At 39.4% G+C, this 18564-nt stretch overlaps 1 protein-coding gene across 13 annotated transcripts in view; it reads left to right on the top strand.

Annotated features, from left to right (window-relative positions):
* QKI (QKI, KH domain containing RNA binding) overlaps positions 1 to 18564 on the top strand; it is a 166504-nt gene that overhangs the window by 133264 nt on the left and 14676 nt on the right. The gene's annotated exons all lie outside the window — the stretch shown is intronic.

The following is an 18564-nucleotide window of genomic DNA, read 5'->3' as shown; positions in this document are numbered from 1 at the left end:
AGGCTTTTTAATGATTTACTTATATATATGGAAGACAGAGTTACAGAGAGGTTGGAGAGACACAAAGACAGAGAAAAAGGTCTACCATGTGCTGATTTCACTTCCGGATCGGGTACAGCAAAACAGGGAGTGCCCATCCAGAATGCAGGAATCGCAGGCAGTGGCTCAACACATGACGCCATGTTGCCTGCTCCTATTTTGACTTTTTTTTTTTTTTAACATAGGATCTTAACTTATTTTTACTTAACTTGCTTCTTGGTATGTTTGTGTACAAGTTAGTTAATTGATCAATTATTTTGTGTTTTCATTAAATAATTTATCTTTTAAAAAAATCTTTTTACCAAATTGTTACAATTTGTAATATATTAAGTCCTTTATCGGCCAAATATTTCTCCTAATCTTTGGTTTGTGTTTTTGCTCTCTTTTGTTCATGCTTGTGTTTTGGGGAGAGGCTTTTAATTATAAATTCTGTTTCTTTGGTAAATATAGGACTTTACAGATTTTGTCTTTTTTAATATATATTTTTAAATGAGTTTGTCCTTGTCATCCAAGTTGTCAAACTTTAGATCATAAGATTGTTCACAATATTCTGTTTTTATCTTCTTAAGTTCTGTAGGATCTGTAGTTGTGTCCTGTCATTCATGATGTTAGTAGTTTGAAAATTATTTTTCTTGATCAGTCTAGGTTTAGAGCTTTAACAATTTTGTCAAAAATTTCTAAGTTTAAGTGTTTAGCTTTGCTTAATTCTCTACTTTTTAAATTATTGATTTCTATATTTTATTTGGGTTTAATTTTATTTCAGGGTTTTGAATTAGTTTGATACTTCCTTTTCTATTCTTTTTTTTTTTTTTTTTTTTTTTTTTTTTTTTTTTTTTTTTTTTTTGACAGGCAGAGTGGACAGTGAGAGAGAGACAGAGAGAAAGGTCTTCCTTTGCCGTTGGTTCACCCCCCAGTGGCCGCTGCGGCCGGCGCCCTGCGCTGATCTGAAGCCAGGAGCCAGGGGCTTCTCCTGGTCTCCCATGCGGGTGCAGGGCCTAAGGACTTGGGCCATCCTCCACTGCACTTCCGGGCCACAGCAGAGGGCTGGCCTGGAAGAGGGGCAACCAGGACAGAATCCGGCGCCCCAACGGGGACTAGAACCCGGTGTGCCGGCGCCGCTAGGCGGAGGATTAGCCTAGTGAGCCGCGGCGCCGGCCCCTTTTCTATTCTTGAGATTTTTCTTTTAATGCTTTAATTATATCACACAAATGTTATGCTGTATTTTCATCTTATTCAGTTCAAAATATTTACTAATTTTCTTTGATTTCTTTTGATCTATGGATTAGTCCAAGTATTTCCAAAAACTATTCTATTTATCTTATTGTTTCCTATTTCCAATTTAATTCTGTTATGGTTATAGGATGTATCGAATATTAATTCAGTCTTTTTGACCTAGTTACGACTACTTAATAGACTAGCATCTGGCCTGTTTTCATGAATCACCCATGTATATGTACAAGAATGTGTATGAATGTATATTCTGCAGTAGTTGGGTGTATCAGTATTATTTAGATGAACATAGAAAACGTTCAGATCTCTGATCCTTACAATTTTTCTCTACTTTTTGTCACTTACTGAAAGACGCATGTAACTATCTCCATTCATCTCTTGTAAAAATATATATGCACTAGTGTGTTCTCTTTGGCACTGCTGGGGCAAGTAAATTTGGTGTGCACACAAGCCCATGTGGGTATAGCATGCATAACTTGCACATGATTTGGTGGTTTCATTGATCTCTTCAATGTGGACTTCTATTTGCTGCAGAACAGTATGCCAAAAATAAAAAAAACCTTCTGAATCTATTAATATTTCTAAAGAATACTGTCATGTGAAAGTATGTTCAGCACACACTTTGGGAACGCATCCTAGGTCTCAGATGCCATCCTTTCTTCTCTTAATCTGTGCTGTATTTTATTGGAAGTTATTAAATAGTAGTATGCTAGCCCGGGCTTTGTATGTCCATAGCCTGTGATCTTTTCTTACTTTCTCATAAAGGACGTAGGAAACAGCAAGACAGTGAAACTGAGGGGATGTTGTGCTGGACCATGCTAATATGAAGAGTGAGAAATAAGAGGAGAAGGATACATACCAAAATTCCCTTGCTCTCATTAAAATTTTTCATCCTTTCCGATAGGTGCAGAGATAAAAGGTTTCTGTTGGGTATAGGATACTAAACTGGAAAGACTAAGTGCAGCAGTAACCTGAATTAGAGGAATTACGTGATTCATGCAGCCTAAGTTTATATTGTCTCTGAATTTAAGACAGACTGTAGCACATAAGATGCCGACCAATCCCAGACAGTTCATGAAGTGTTTATGTGCAAGCTTTTTTACTTTATGATAGAATCCTGACTCCTTTTTTGTTGTTATTTTCTCTTTACTTATAGGTATAACTTGAATCAATTTTAATATATGGTTATCTCTTTATAATAAATATTCATATACATTCAAGTCAGTAATATAAAACTAAGTAATTGAGAGATTATGTCAATTTCCAGTCAAGGATTTTAAAATTTATAATTGTTGCCAGTTAATCTTGGTTTTTATGTTTCCCAGAGGTTTTCTTTTGTTTTGTGCCATCTGTATGTCTCACAGTTAACTGTCTATTGATTATAATCTGAAAATAAGCTTAAAAGAGTTAATGAATAAGGGAAATAATGACTCAAAAGTAGTTTTATCTCTGAGTTAAAGCTTTTAAACTGATGATGCTGGACATAATTCTTGACCAAATATCAGTAATTGAAATTTTGGTATTGTTGGCCTCCTTTTGATTTTATTGTGAGAGAAGGCAAAGCATTAAAAGACAACTCACTAGAATGCATTTGCTGCTTCCTTGATAGAGCTGTAATGTGATAGTGAGCATCTCATGTAGGAAAAGGTGTTGCTACTGTTTTGTGCTTTGCACAACCATTTTAATCTGAATGGGAAATCTGTCTAGGGACCCAGAGTACAGTAATTAGCGGTCTCTTCAGAGTGTCAGAGCAGAATTACCATTGTAATGGTTTAGCTGCTGGAGAGGAGGATTGAATTTGGGTCTGCCTCTCTTGCCAAACGAAGTGAGTTGCCATGGGAATTTTCAAATGTGAGAGGCGTTCACTTAAAGCAATTTGGCGGGTTTGAATAAACTCATAAATTACAGGTTTGAAAGAAGCCAGGCCTTGCTTTCTCTCATACAGGCAGGACTGATAGCTTCTTAAATTCTTAATGGGAATGAGTTGATCCATGTTCCCCCGTGCAGTCGATCAGCTTATTAAGCCTTATTTTTCACTAAACATAGTACAATAAGCACTTTAAAGAAAGACATTTTGTTCCAAATCTCTAGTGGGAAAAAATTGACAAGTCTAGACATTAACTTTCCTTTCTAAATATGTCTTCAGACAATGCTATTAAAATGATTTTTTGTTTTAATACACATTAACCAGTTATTGACTTTAATTTTGCTCAATGTAATAAATATTCATGATTGTCATTTCTCACAAATTAATCTCATAAACTAGATTATTCAGGTTGCATATCAATACTTTCAGAGCAAGCTTCCATTCTCCCTTGTCTCTCTCAAAAGCATTGGATTTTAGTGTAATGGCTTTTTTGGTGAAGATAATGCTCCCTCACATGCCTACACTGGTGAACATCACTTAGGCTTGTATGACTTCCTTTGTCCTCAGCATACCAGAAACAATTATCATCTTGCATTGGTATTTACATTTGCCCTTGAAAACACCCAAAGTGAAATTTTAAATAATTAAATTTTTGAATCTGTAAGATATTTTCACCAAATAAATAAGAGCTTTTGAGAGTTTTTAATATTTTTAAGACAGTAGGTTACAATTTCTTAGAGAAATTGATAATTATTTGGTTGTTGCTAATCCTAGTGCCCTGAAAATGTAAATCCATATATGCAAGTCTGTGTTTAATTAATATGCTTATTAACATAAGTTAATGTTTAATGTAGTTGATAAAGATTAAAATAAACATACAATAAATATATTTTTATTTATACATTGGTCTTTGCCACTTAGCATATAACTACACTGTATCATCGTAGTCTGGCTAAAATCCTGTAGTTTAAAATTTCTGTTGAATCGCTTGTAAAGCTCAACTCAGTGACAGATAAGATCCTGAAATCTCATTTTAGGCTAGACTGTGGAAATCACCCTAGAAGCCCTCACTGGAGAGCTCTGTGGTTCACATTGAACTCCTTGGGAATCAAGTTGACATTGTGCTATCCTGGACTGTGAGAAAGGTCCTTGGTTGGATTGTTCTGAGTTAGCAAACAGGATGAAGGGGAAAAGCACATGTGTACATTGAAATGTGCTGCTACACTTTTTTTTTCTTGCAAAGAGGGATATTTCTAAATAAAATTTAACCCGTTCTATGTCAATGTCTTATACCCTTCCCTGTGTTACAGCTGTGCTGTTTTGTTTTGTTTTCAGAACAGTAATAGGAATTTCCCCAACAATTTTCACAAATAACTAGAAGTGCCATTTCTTTGGGTAGCAGTTCATACAGACAGATTACACTAAGAAGTGTGGGGAAAGTGTGTGTTTTAAGTCTTCAGTCAGTGTCATCGTAGTTAGGCAAATCTCTGAGAGTGTGAGCTCTGTTATACACTGTCCTGCCTTAGTGTTGTCTGGGAGTGGTTCAGGCTTCTTAAAACCAACCTCCAGGGGTTTTTTCCCCAAACTTGGCACTTTGTTTTGATGAAGCTCCTTGGTGATAATAATGAAATATGTCTTGTCAGTAGTAACTATGAACAAGCTTTCATAAATACAGACTCTGTATGAATAGCTTCCTCCTTTTGATTCTTGTAAGAATTCATTGAAGAATAGCTTCTCACAACACAAGCATTTGTTCATGTTGACAAGCAATTTGGACAGCCTATATAAGTCTAAATTTGAGATGTTGGAAATACCAGAGACGGGACTTTGGGCACAGTATGGGTTTATTCTGTAAGAAATATTTTTGTGGTTTATATAGGAAATCATTCCATTTTAACCTTGGATCCCATGCATTCTCCCAAAATGTGCATGTTGACTTGTAATAAGGGTATAATTACATATACCAGTTAATTCTTAAGTATTACTGTTTATATCCCATAACTAAATAAGCTTTTCATTGGCTGGTATAATGCCTTTTTTTTTTTTTTTTTTTTTTTTACATTTCCTTGTTATATGTATGATATTTCTAAGTAGATACCTTAAAGTTAGCTTAAAATAGATGTTAATTTTTATTTTATTAAATAAAGTGTTTAAAAAATAGCTGAGTGATTTCTCAGTGTATCTTCTTTAGTTCAATTATTTTCATACATCCCTTTAATTTGTTTGCATGCCGTTCTGATGGTTGGTAAGTAGCATCATGTTCCTTATATATAGGCAGAACAATTGTACTGCATTTATTTCATTTTGTATTAATGTACATTGAAATTGAATTGGGAAAAGCATTAAGAAAATCAAATGGCCCTTATTTTGCTTGTTTATATTTTTAAATTTAATTTTTTTGAGAATTCAAATGTTTAAATGTTAATATTTGTAAATAAAATTCAGACGTCTAAATATAATGAATCAGATAAACATTTTAAAATTAAGATTTTTTTCAGGCAAGCTTATTTGATGCCTCATTGTAACTTGGCTTCTGTTGTATTTTTTGTAAGTTTTTAAAAATTAATTGCAGTAGCGGCTATTAGAGTAGTCTACTTACTAGTGACAAGTGACAAGACTTTTAAGGGGGATTAACTCCAAAAACCATAAAACTGATTTGTATACATAAAAGTGTTCTGTTTTTCATTAGCTTAACCTTACTACCTTTGTGGAAAGAAGCCTCTTGTTTTTAATGTATACATTAAATAAAAAATGCATACTGGATTGTTTTTAGTTACATCTTCTAGCTGCCGTGACATCAGCTTATTTTTGGTAGCCTTCTTTGTAATATGCTTCTGAACAAATTAGCAAGCTCGTTAGTTGGCTTACTTTGTGATGCTAATTTATATATTCTGTGAAGGCTGGTGGCATACTCATTTTAAATACTTTGATTACTGAAATTAGCGATTTTGGAATTATACCTGTGACAATTTAAAAAGCACTAAATGACTGCCAGAAGCAGTTCATCTCCCAGACGAGTTGAGAAACTGCTCGGCACCAAGAGTTAGGGTGATGCAGAGACTTAGCTGTGGGAATCTTAAGTGAGAGGAGAACATAGTTACTGAGTTTCCTAAGTCATTATTTGATGCTTGCTCTTCAGGAGTGTCACGCTTTGATTCAAATTAGATCCTTTCCTGGGTGATCTTGATCTTGATCTCTCACTTCCAGCTTATTCTTCCTGAACAGTTGTGTTTACAGTCACTCCTCCAGGTACCACTGTGGTGGTGATTATTCTTCAGTATGTTTCCACTTGGAAACCTAGATCAACTACCATGCAACCCTTCACCTGGGTACTGAAACACAGGAAATATTCGGAAGCACAGCTTTTCTACAACTGAAATTAAATTCTTCCCTGCCTTCCTCATGTAGTTGTTCCACTCTTGTTCTCTTTAGGAAGAGCGTTCATTGCCTCGTTGTACCCTATATTCCCCTTCCTTCTTTGCATTTACTTTCTTGAAAGCTCTGGCTAATCCTGCTAATCTCATTTAACTTTTCTGTTGTTGTAGTTGCATTAGGTCTGTTTGCTGTGGGACACTCGCCTTTCTATGCTCTTCTTTCAGTCAGAGCCATCTTTTTCATGTAAGAGAAATCCTCAAGCACTTAGTTCCAGATTTGCAGTGACTTTTTGTTCACCCCGTCGTGAGAATTGTCTCCGTCTGGAGAGTGCCTGCCTTTTCAGCTTTGTTTTCGTATCATTTTTCCCTTATGCATTTTTCCCACCTGTATTAAATAACTTGCTAACTCTTATTCTTTTTTAATTTGAGTTAAACATGTTCTTCTCTGTAAGATCCTCCTTAACAACTCACAACATACAAGCACTGTTCCCAAATTCCTTTGCTCTGTGTTCTGGGCTAGTGTTAACCACGGTGTGCATTATGCATCACAGCTGAATTTTTCCCTGTTACTCTGAATCCCTCCCCCCTGACTGTGAGCATTTCAGCAACACATGCAACAAAGCCCACTTCATCTTAGTAACGATCCCTGACTGTACTGTACTTAGTGTATATGTTGGTTGAATGAATGGTGATTATTTTTAAATAGAATACTCATTATTTGCTTTTTATTGAAGTAATTATGGCACCTAAAAACACATTAATGTAAAATCTTGCACAGGTCACTTTTAGCATCATAACATTTCTCATCACCTGATTAAGTGGTTCATTTCTATCTGGCAGTACATTATATTTCCGTTTTGCATGGATCACTGTGATTGCAGGATGAGGGAAATTGAAAGGGGCAAAGTAGACTATGAAAGGAGACTTGTTGTGCATCTGTTTCAGTCTGTTGGTAGCTTTGACCCAGGGACTGAGGAGTTGTGGAACAGCTATTTAGGAGGTAAAATAATCATGGTTTGGTGTGAAGGGTGATTGACAAGAAGGTATCCTATATAACCCCAGAATTCTGATTTGTATTTACTGTTTGAATGGTTTTGCCATTCACTAAGTGAGGGCACAGGGACACCAGTTGGGTTTTTATAGCAGGAGTTGTGAATTCAGTCTTGACCATAACAAGTGTGAGATGCCATTTAGATATGTGGGTCTGCTTATGTGTTTGTGGCTAGGAATTGGAGATGCCATCTTTGAGATAGCTGAATACCTCAGACTGCTTTTGAGGATTCTAGTCTGGTGTAATGGCTGGATGGTAGTGACTGTGAAGTGTCAAAAGAAAAGTAGAAAAACTCACAAAGTGAGAGAGAGCCAATTGGCAGGGATTAAAGAGGAAATGGGCAGTCAAACACAGACTTTTGCAGGTGTGTGGGCATTACAATTGTGAATGGTGGACGTGAAACCAGTTTGGGAGTAAACTGATAAAGTGATTACCTGCAGATCCAGTGTAATGGTAGAGGCTGGAGGGAGGGATACATGGACTGGAGTTTTGTTTTGTTTTGCTTTTTGTTTTTCTTTATTTGAAAGTTGGAGTTAGAGAGAGAGAGAGAGAGAGAGAGAGAGAGAGAGGTCTTCCATCTGCTGGTTCACTTCCCAGATGGCTGCAATGGCCAGAGCTGCGCCGATCTGAAGAAGGAGCCAGGCGCTTCTTCCGGGTCTTCCACGCAGGTGCAGGGCCCAAGGCTTGGGCCATCTTCCACTGCTTTCCCAGGCCATAGCAGAGAGCTGGATGGGAAGTGGAGAAGCTGAGTCTTGAACTAGTGCCCATATGGGATGCAGGCACTACAGGCGGCAGCCTTACCCACTATGCCACAGCGCTGGCCTTGGGGTTGTTTTTTAAGTATAGGAAAGTTGGAGAACGTTCCATCACTCATTGAAAGGTACAGAGGAGAAGGAAAGACTCATGAGAAATGGCTGAGACAACTCGGCTGCACCCAGAGGAGGAGGAGGAGAGGACAGGGACGTGGAGGACCTGCTTGAGGTTGGTACTGATGGGATCTGAGCAGGTGCTACCTGCCGTGGTGTCTGATTTGGAGTGGATGCACATAGGAAGAGGCTCAGGAAATATGGAGAGTAAGAGTTTGCCTTAGTATTCCAGTGCTTGGAGTAATTTAAGATTTGTAGTACAAGTCTGACCAATAGAAAATGTATTCTCTAAAAACACTAGACACTGTACTTTAGTTTGCTATAATTTTAAATAGGTTTATATTAATATGCAATAGTGATGTTTCAATAGGTTATTCACAGTCTCAAAGAAGCTATTCTTTTTAATCTAACATTATTATTTAACAGGTGCTTTAAGCATCTGCTTGTTGTTTTTATTCTACAAATATTTACTAGTGTTTTATATATATCAGAAACTTTTTTTTTTATTTGACAGATAGAGTTAGACAGTGAGAGAGACAGACAGAGAGAAAGGTCTTCCTTCCGTTGGTTCACCCCCCAAAATGGCCACCACAGCTGGAGCTATGCCGATCTGAAGCCAGGAGCCAGGTACTCCTTCCTGGTCTCTGACACGGGTGCAGGCGCCCAAGCACTTGGGCCATCCACCACTACCTACCCGGGCCATAGCAGAGAGCTGGACTGGAAGGGGAGCAACCGGGACTAGAACCCGCTGCCCATATGGGATGCCGGTGCCACAGGCGGAGGATTATCCAAGTGAGCCACGGCGCTGGCCCTATGTCAGAAACTTTATAGTTTACTTTTCAAAGTTGTACTATGCAATCTGGTCTTCAGTGGATGAAGAGGTGATTACTTAACATCATTTTATGAAAAAGCCTGAATGGAAAATTTGGAGAGTTTCAAACTCATAGGAACAAAGTGACTTTTTCTATATATATTTCTGTAGTCAAAAATTTTTAGAAAAGCTATAAATTTAATGCTATGAAATAGGGTTATAACAGGACAGTTCCAGAGTCATATCACTTTTAATTGTGAAGCCAGAGCAACTGCCTTTCTTTGTACCACTAAAATTGTTTCTTACAATTCATACTAAATACTTAAAGTACCAACCACCCCCCAAAAAAGCTGCTTACTTTAGAGCGTTGGTCAAATTCTAATCAATATTGGTAAGCCATCAGGAATGTTATTCTGTAGTCATTGATTGGCAATTCCATTTCTTCTCATGAAGACTCATCTATGAGGAAAATGTTGGTGTCTGTATGTTGTTGTATTTGAGTAAGGATAAAACAAACACAATTTCTCATTTAAACTTGAGAACACAGAATATGTTGGTGACCTCATCACCAAAATGTGTAAGGATTTCCTCCATTAACAGCCAGTCAGTTCTAATACTGCTTGGAGATAGGAAATACTCAGTCCTAGAAGTTGAGGGCTCTGTCTCACAGTTCCTTTAGATGTCAGTAGCAAGCAGTGAGTTGTCACCTATACTTCTGATCAATAAACTATAAAATAATTCCCTCAGTCCCTCTTTGGGTTCAATTAATTTGCTAAACCAGCTCACAAAATTTAGGGAAATGCTTTACTTACATTTATCCATTTAATATAAATGATATTACAAAGGACACAGATGAACAGCCAGACAGAAGAGATGCACTGGTCAGGGTCTGGGAGGAGGTTGAAGTCTGTGACCTCAGCAGGCCACCACCCTGTAGGAACCTCCATGTATATGTTCATCTATTTGCAAGCCGTCCGAATCCTGCCCTTTCAGGTTTTTGTGGAGGGTTTGTCATGCATGCATGATGAATTATATCACTGGCCAGGAGTGGTCAGCCCAGCCTTTAGTCCCTTCCCTTCCCTGGAGGTTGCGGGGTTAGGGCCAAAAGACCAAACTCTAATCATGCCTTGGTCTTTCTAGTGACAAGCTCCTATCCCTAAACTGTCTAGAGGGCCCCCTCCTAGTTACCTTATTTGAGTCAGACATCCATCATTCTGGAAATTCCAATAATTTTAGATTCTGTATGCCAGGAGATGAAGGGATGGACACAAAATGTACATTTTACAATATCATCATACAGGTGACACTTTATTACTTCTGTAATAATCATACAAAACTGAACCTCTAGAACTTGCTGAAATTAAGAAATTCTGCTGCTGAGTTTGCAGCTGGGTGAAGCACAAGTTAAGGTACTACTTAGGAAACCAGCTTCCCATATCAGTGCCTATATTTGAGTTTCAGTTCTGCTTTTGAGTCCAGCTTCCTGCCAGTGTGCACCCTAAAAGGCAGCAGTAATAGCTCAACCGCTTAGGTCCCTGCCATCATGTTGGAAACGTGGATTGAGTTCTGTCCTGGCTTAGACCTAACCCAGCTCTGACTCCCAGGCATTTGGGAGGGAACTAACACATAGATATCTACCCAGCCTTCTCTATCTGCCTTTCAAAAAAAAAAACTGAATGAAGCAGTGATTCTTAGATTTGATCATAATTACAATTAGAGTTAAAATGCCTTTGAGCCATTCAGTTTGTTCCCAAGTTAAATTCACTTGAACAGTTTGTAAAGTATATGTCTCTTTTGTTAATCTTATTTATTGATGTTACAATCAGAAAGATTTTGAATATAAGATGTAACTGGAATGTGACATTTCCATATAATGAGAAGTACTTTCAACGAACTCCTCATTTTCCTCATTCAGTTAATAGTTACTTTGTTTATGTTTTTTAAAAAAGTAAAACACTGTAGGGCAAAAGGAACTTTATTCCACCTTCTGAATGTTTGTTAAAATCTGAGTCTATAAAATGAACTGACAATAGATCAGTAGGAGGAAAAGCATAGAAATTCACTAATATCCAGGCATATGTCATTCACACACAAAGTATGAAGCCCGAAGACAGGCCAGTGGTTGGAACTTAAATACGTTCTTCGTAGGGGAGAGGGAATTGGGGAGTACAGGCAGTATTGGAGATAAATTACTCTAGGGGAGATGAAGCATCCACTCTGCCTCCAAAAAACTCCCAGACACTAAGTAGCCTGGGCCAGATTTGTTCTGGGTTCCAGGCATGATGTCCATTCTTATGTTTCTTGTGTAAAAACACAGTTTCACAATGTGTGTGTAAGTTTGGGAATGAAGTGGCAGTAAATAAATGAATTTAATTCTCTCTCTGTAACCCTTTCAAATAAATACAAATAAACCTTTAAAAAAGAAAAGAGAGAAAGAGAGATCTTCCATCTGTTGATTCACTCCCCACAAGGCCACAATGGCCAGAGCTGGGCCAGGCCAGAGCCAGGAGCCTCTTTCGGATCTCTGTCTCTACCTCTCTCTGTAACTCTTTCAAATAAATAAAATAAATCTTTAAAAAAAAAAAAAAAAAAAAAAAACAACAAAACAAAAAACGGTGCAGCCAGGACTTGAACTGATGCCTATACGGGATGTTGGCGCCACAGGTAGCAGCTTTAACTGCAATGCCACGGTGCTGGCCCCTCTTCTTGACTTAACACTAATGAGAGAATCTCAGATTGGGAATGGTGAGTGTAATAGTATTCTTCAAAAAACAAAAGGTTAATTTTAGGCAGTAGGAACCATTCCTTTTTTAACTAAACACACTATTTAGAATGTTTTGCTGCTGCTCCAAGGCCCTTTGATCAGCCCTTTGATCATTTCTTATGTTTGTTTTCCTCTCTTCATCTACACTGTAGTTAATCCTAGTTCAGCAGATCATTGTATGTTGCATAGGTTGGAATTTCTAATTGCTTCCTAATCTGTATGGTCTTCCTGCCTTAAATTGTACCTTCCCTAACATTATTTGTACTGGAGCTAAAACAGTACTTCTGACATTCAAATATACATGACTTTGTTTTGTTTGTTTGTTGTAAAGATTTTTTTATTTATTTGAAAGAGTTACACAGAGAAGGAAATACAGAGAGAGAGAGAGAGATCTTCTATCCTCTGGTTCACTCCCCAAATGGCCACAAGGGCCGGAGCTGCGCCGATCAGGAGCCAGGAGCTTCCTCCAGGTCTCCCACGTGGGTGCAGGAGCCCCAGGACTTGGGCCATCCTCCACTGCTTTCCCAGGCCATAGCAGAGAGCTGAATAGGAAGCGGAGAAGCCGGGACGGGAACCGCCGCCCATATGGGATGCCGGCACTGCAGGCGGCAGCTTTACCTGCTATGCCACAGCGCCAGTCCCCTAACATAACTTTGTTTCAGTTAGAACTCTTTGTGTACTTTCTGTGAGTATGTCCCCTTGCTTGACATGTGACATGCAAGCCAGCAGATTAAGCCACTGATCTGGGACACTGTATCCCCAGTCAGTATATAGGTTCAAGTCCTGACTACCCTGCTTCTAATCTGGCTTCTTGCTAATGTGCCTGGGAAGGCAGCAGATGATGGTTCAAGTATTTGAGTCCATGTCATTCACACAAGACTGGGATGGAGTTTCTGGCTCTTGCCTGCCCCATCCCTGGCTGATGTGGGCATTTGTGGAGTAAACCAGATAGGTGGAATATCTGTCTCTCTCTGCCTTTCAAATAAAAAATTATTTTCAAAAAAGGGAGGGGGAGAGATTCTTTATCAAAACTGTTACCCTGCAGGCCTCATTATTTCATAGTCTTGATTCTTTACCACAATTTTCTTTTTTTTCAGAACTGCTTTGTCTTGTTTCCCCTTCCTTTAGCGCTTCTGTGTCCTTTGGATGTCACTCATGATGGCCTGAAGGCCTTTCACACCCTGTTCATCATCCTGAGCTTAGCTTGGCACTCTTGTGTAGTCACAAAGGGGCAGAGAGAGAGAGTACTTCCATCCGCTGGTTCACTCCCCAGATGGCCGCAGCGGCCAGAGCTGTGCCGATCAGGAGCCTGGAGCCAGGAGTTTCCTCCAGGTCTTCCACATGGTTGCACTTGGGCCATCTGCTGCTGCTTTCACAGGCCGTAGCAGAGAGCTGGATTGGAAGTAGAGCAGCTGGGATGTGAACTAGCCCCTATATGGGATACTGGTACTGCAGGTGGCAGTTTTACCTGCTGTGCTGCAGGACTGGCCCAATCAGTTCGTTTTAACTCTGATTTGTCTAATTACCTTTTTTTTCCCTAGTAATTCCCCCTACAAGTTCCGGGGAGGGGGGGGCAGACTTGTTTCTACTTGTCATTTTTTTTTTTTACTTTTATTTAATGAATATAAATTTCCAAAGTACAGCTTATGGATTACAATGGCTTCCCCCCCATAACGTCCCTCCCACCCGAAACCCTCCCCTTTCCCACTTCCTCTCCCCTTCCATTCACATGAGGATTCATTTTCGATTCTCTTTATATACAGAAGATCAGTTTAGCATACATTATCTACTTGTCATTTAAAACATAGCCTAGAGAACAGGGTTTCAGTAAGCTGTTTTTTTAATAAATATGATAATTTTTAAAAGTTCCAAGGACTGGGGCTGACACTGGTGAGCTCTGTCTGGAGCACCAGCATCCCATGTGGACACCAGTCCATGTCCTGGCTGTTCTTCTGATTCAACTCTCTTGCTCTGGGGCTTGGGAAAACAGTAGATGGCTCAGCTCTGGCCATTGCAGCCATTTAGGAAGTGAAGCAGCGGATGAGACTTCTCTGTTTCTATATCTGTCATTCTGCCTTTAAAATAAATAAATCTTTAAGAAAATATTCATGAAACATGATTATTGAGAAGCAGAGAGACACAGAGAGAACTCCTCACCTGCTGATTCACTCTGCAGATGCCTACAAATGGCCAGGGTTATGCTGATGCCCAAGCTGGAAACTAAGTCCAAGTTTCTGCGATGGGTGGCAGTACCCCAGCTGCTTGAGCCATCACTGCTGCCTGCCTCTTAGGGTCTACATAGCAGGAGGCTGGAGTCAGTAGCCAGTGGTAGGTATGGAACCAATGCACTTTAATAATGTGTTGTTGGGATCTTACCTGGTAGGGTAAGTGCTATTCCTGTATATTATCTTTTTCAAAAAAATTTGTGTATGTGAGAGAAAAAATCTGAAGCAGTTAACAACACCCTTTCTTGATCATGTCTCCTTTTTTTCTTTTTTAAGATTTATGTATTCATTTTGAAAGAGTTACAGAGAGGGAGAGAGATCTTCCATCTTCTGGTTCATTCCCCACATGGCCGCAACTGCCAACACTGGGCCAGGCCAAAGCCAGCAGCTTCATACAGGTTTCCCACGTGGGTGGAAGGGGCCCAGACACTTGGACCATGTTCTGCTGCTTTTCCCAGGCCAGCAGCAGGGAGCTGGATCAGAAGTAGAATAGCTGAGTGCAGAAGTGGCGCCTGTATGGGATGCCAGCATTGCAGATGGGAGCTTTACCTCTACACCACAACACTCGCCCCTGATTAGCTCATGAAATATTTTAAGGAATTCCTTGGAAGCTTAGTCTGCCTATCCCTTCCCAGTCTTAATGGTGACATTACATACAATTTAAAATTTACCCAAACCTTGAGTTCACCCACCCGTCATTTGTGGCTCACAGTAAATTTTGCCAGCCCTTAGTAACCCTTGGGTTCTTCTTCTTCTTCTTTTTTTTAAATGTAGAGTTACAGAAAAAGATTTCTTCCATCTTCTGGTTCACTCCCCAGATGACCACAACAGTCAGGGTTGGGCCAGGATGAAGCAAGGAGCTTCATCCAGGTCTCCCATGTGGGTGGCAGGGGCCCAGAGGCCCAAGCACCCAAGCCATCCTCTGCGGCTTTCCCAGGCATATTAGCCAGGGATTCTGGATTGGAAGTAGAGCAGCCAGGACACAGTCCAGTGCCTATATGGAATGCTGGTGTTGGCTTAACCTGCTACGGCACAGTGGTGGCCCCCAACCCTTGAGTTATTAAAGTATTTCCCAGCACTTAACCATTTTCTCGTTGTTAAAACACTTTTTGTTTCCACCGATAATTATGTTCATAAAAAGTTCATGGGTTCTGGGCCTGTGCTGTGGCATAGTGGGTAAAGCTGCCGCCTGCAGTGCCAGCATCCCATATGGGTACCAGTTCAAGTCCTGGCTGCTCTGCTTCCAATCCCGCTCTCTGCTGTGGCCTGCAAAAGCAGTAGAAGATGGCCCAAGTCCTTGGGCTCCTGCACCCATGTGAGAGACCCAGAAGAAGCCTATGGCTCCTGGCTTCTGATCTGTCTAGCTCTGGCCATTGAGGCCATTTGGAGAGTGAACCAGCAGATTTAAGATCTCTCTCTCTCTCTTTCTGCCTCTGCCTCTATGTATCTCTGGCTTTCAAATAAATAAATAAATCTTTGCCAAAAAAATAAAAGTTCATAGGCTCATTTTACCACATTTAATAGATATTTTGTCATAAACCTCAAAATACAGGCTAAACATAGCCACAAAAAAATTCATCACCCAAACCCAAAATGTCTACACATAATCAGCTTACTAAGCATAGTTTTATTGTTTCACTGTTAATGTCAGTAAAATTTAAAGTTCATAGGTAGAAGAACTGCTTTCCTTGAAGATAACATATGGTACGCTCTAGTAGAGTGAATGTTTCACTGTGTTGGTAGGTCTGCCAACATTACCGAAATTTTAGTTCTAGAATTGACTCCTAACAGTCAACTCCTGTTAACTTTTTCAGTTATTTATTTTATGCTACCGTGAAAGTAAATAATTTAAATTGCTGTATAGATTGCTCACCACTTAAGAAGTGGAGGGATATTTGCATGGTAAAGACCATGTCTTATTCTTTATATCCCTAAATGAGATGGTCTTTACATAATGGATGTTTGGTAAAATACAAATTTCTTTTACTTCATGTAGACTTTCTTTATCTGTGGAAAGTGGTTGCCTGTACACCAGTATTAAGATTAAGAGGAAGTATGTCAGTTAGTTTAATTGGAAATTTAAAAAAAGATAGGCAAAGTTTTTTTCTTTAGTCTGTCTTAACATTTTGACCCATGAATTTTTCAGGGAAACTGCTGTCTTTATTTTTATTTATTTATTTATTTTTGTGTGTGTATCATTTGAACTGAGGGGTATTTAGAAAAAGATAAACAGGCTACATTACCCAGGTAAAGAACAAGTTGAGCGTGGCAGTTCTGAAATCTCTCTTCAGTACTGAACTATCAGGATCCTGAGTGGAACTCAATCTAGGTCTTCTACATGGGTAGCAAGAGCCTAATGTCATCTCAGCTATCATTTGCTGCCTTTCAGGGTCTGCATTAGCAGGAGAACAGGATTTGGGAGCAGAGTTGAAACTCCAACCCAGGCTCTCGATTACGGGGAGTGGGCATCTAACTGGCATCTTAACCTCTAGGCCAAATACTTACCCCATTTTTTTAAAATATATTTGGCACATTCACTTCTGCAAGTCACTAGGACTTATAGTGAAGGCATGTTAATTTACGAATGCAAGGCATGTGAAGTTTTTTGTAAACATCAAGAAAAGGGGAGATGGAGCACATGATGTGTAGGATAGAACATCCTCAGAATCCGCACCATGGGTTTATGAGAGTATACCGTAATGTGTGGGAGTGGCTTGCAAAGCCTGCACTCTGGGAGAGGAAATTGGGGCTCTTGAAAGAGGAACACAGGATGCTGATAGAAAGAAGACTGTGCAACCAAGGGGCTCTGACAGATAATTCTGATTAATGCAGAACACTGGCAAATAACTCATTCAGTGTCTTGAATGCAAAGCTGGAGAGTTCAGTTTTTATATAGGCAGAGTCAGTTAAAATTATTTTTTAGTTGATACAGTATTGGTGATTTGGAAACATTCATGTATTTGTTTTAGGGCTCCATGGTAATTAGATTGTAGGGTTTCTTTTTTTTTGTCTTTTTCCTGTTTTTTCTGTTTGTTTATTTGAAAGGCAGAGTTAGAGAAAAGAAGAGACAGAAAGCAAAAAGATCTTTCCACTGGTTCACTCCCCAGATAGCCACAATGGCCAGGGATTGGCCAGGGATAGACCAGGCCAAAGTCAGGAGCCAGGAGCTTCTTCCAGGTCTCTATGGCAGGGAAGGGTCTCAAGCACTTCAGCCATCCTCAACTGCTTTCTCCTGTGCATTAGCGGCGAGCTGGATAGAAAGGAGAGCAGCTGGGACTTGAACAGGTGCCCATATGGGATGCTGGTGCAGCAGGCAATGACTGAACCTATTGTGCTACACTGCCTGCCCCAGATTGTTGTAGTTTTTAAAAAGGTGTACTTTGCATGTAGAAGGTTAAGTGTGTAGTGAAGGAGGTTAAGCCTCCACCCATAGTGTCAGCATCCTTTCTGGGCACTGGTTCAAGTCCCAGCTACTGTACTTCCAGTCCAGCTCCCTGATAATGTACCTGGGAAAGCAGTGGAGATGACCCAAGTACTTGGGCCCCGGCACCCACATAGGAGACTGGGAAGAAGCTGCTGGCTCCTGGCTTCAGTCTGGCCCAGCCCAGTCCCAGCCTTTGTGGCTTTTTGGGGAGTGAACTAGTGAATGGGAAATCTCTCTGCCTCTCTCTCCCCATTTCTCTGCCTTTCAAATAAATAAATACATTTTTTTAAACCATACTTTATGGATTTCAGAATACTAAGGACACATAATTTTCTTTGTTTCTAATGTGAATTTATTGATGAATTCTGAAGATGCCTTCTCTTAAAGTCATCAGCATTGGATGAGATATCATCAACATCAGGACTTTGAATCGGGGCTCTGATTTGGAAACCAGCTTTGCAATGTGACCTTGGGTAGCTTTGGATAGCCTACCTAACTCACTCAAGCTCCAGGACTACTATAGTACCATTACCACAGATTTGTGATAGGATATAAATGTTTAGATGCTGAAGATCTAATATCCAATGCTAATAAACTAAAACAATGTACAAGTTGTTCTACTTGACAGTGCTAAAACCCTGTTAACTCTGATAGTGCTAAACATCACTATTTCTGTCACTTTAACATAGCTTTAAATTAGCTGATAACACGTCTTCATCTATGTGCAAGTTTTTGTATACTTTTCAAATTTAATGTTTCAAAATTAAAGAATATTCATAATGCTTTAGTAATCCTTATAGTATTTCTGATGCAAAATACAAGGGAGATCTTGAGCTACTCTTAAGACTCAACAGCTCCATTACTAGGTATTTATTCAAGATGATGAAACCTTATATTCACACAAAAAATCTTG

The sequence above is a fragment of the Oryctolagus cuniculus genome, chromosome 5, assembly GCF_964237555.1.
Source record: "Oryctolagus cuniculus chromosome 5, mOryCun1.1, whole genome shotgun sequence".
In the NCBI taxonomy this organism is placed as follows: Eukaryota; Metazoa; Chordata; class Mammalia; order Lagomorpha; family Leporidae; genus Oryctolagus; species Oryctolagus cuniculus.
The sequence above is the reverse complement of the archived record's forward strand: the minus strand, read 5'-3'. Positions and strand labels throughout refer to the sequence as shown.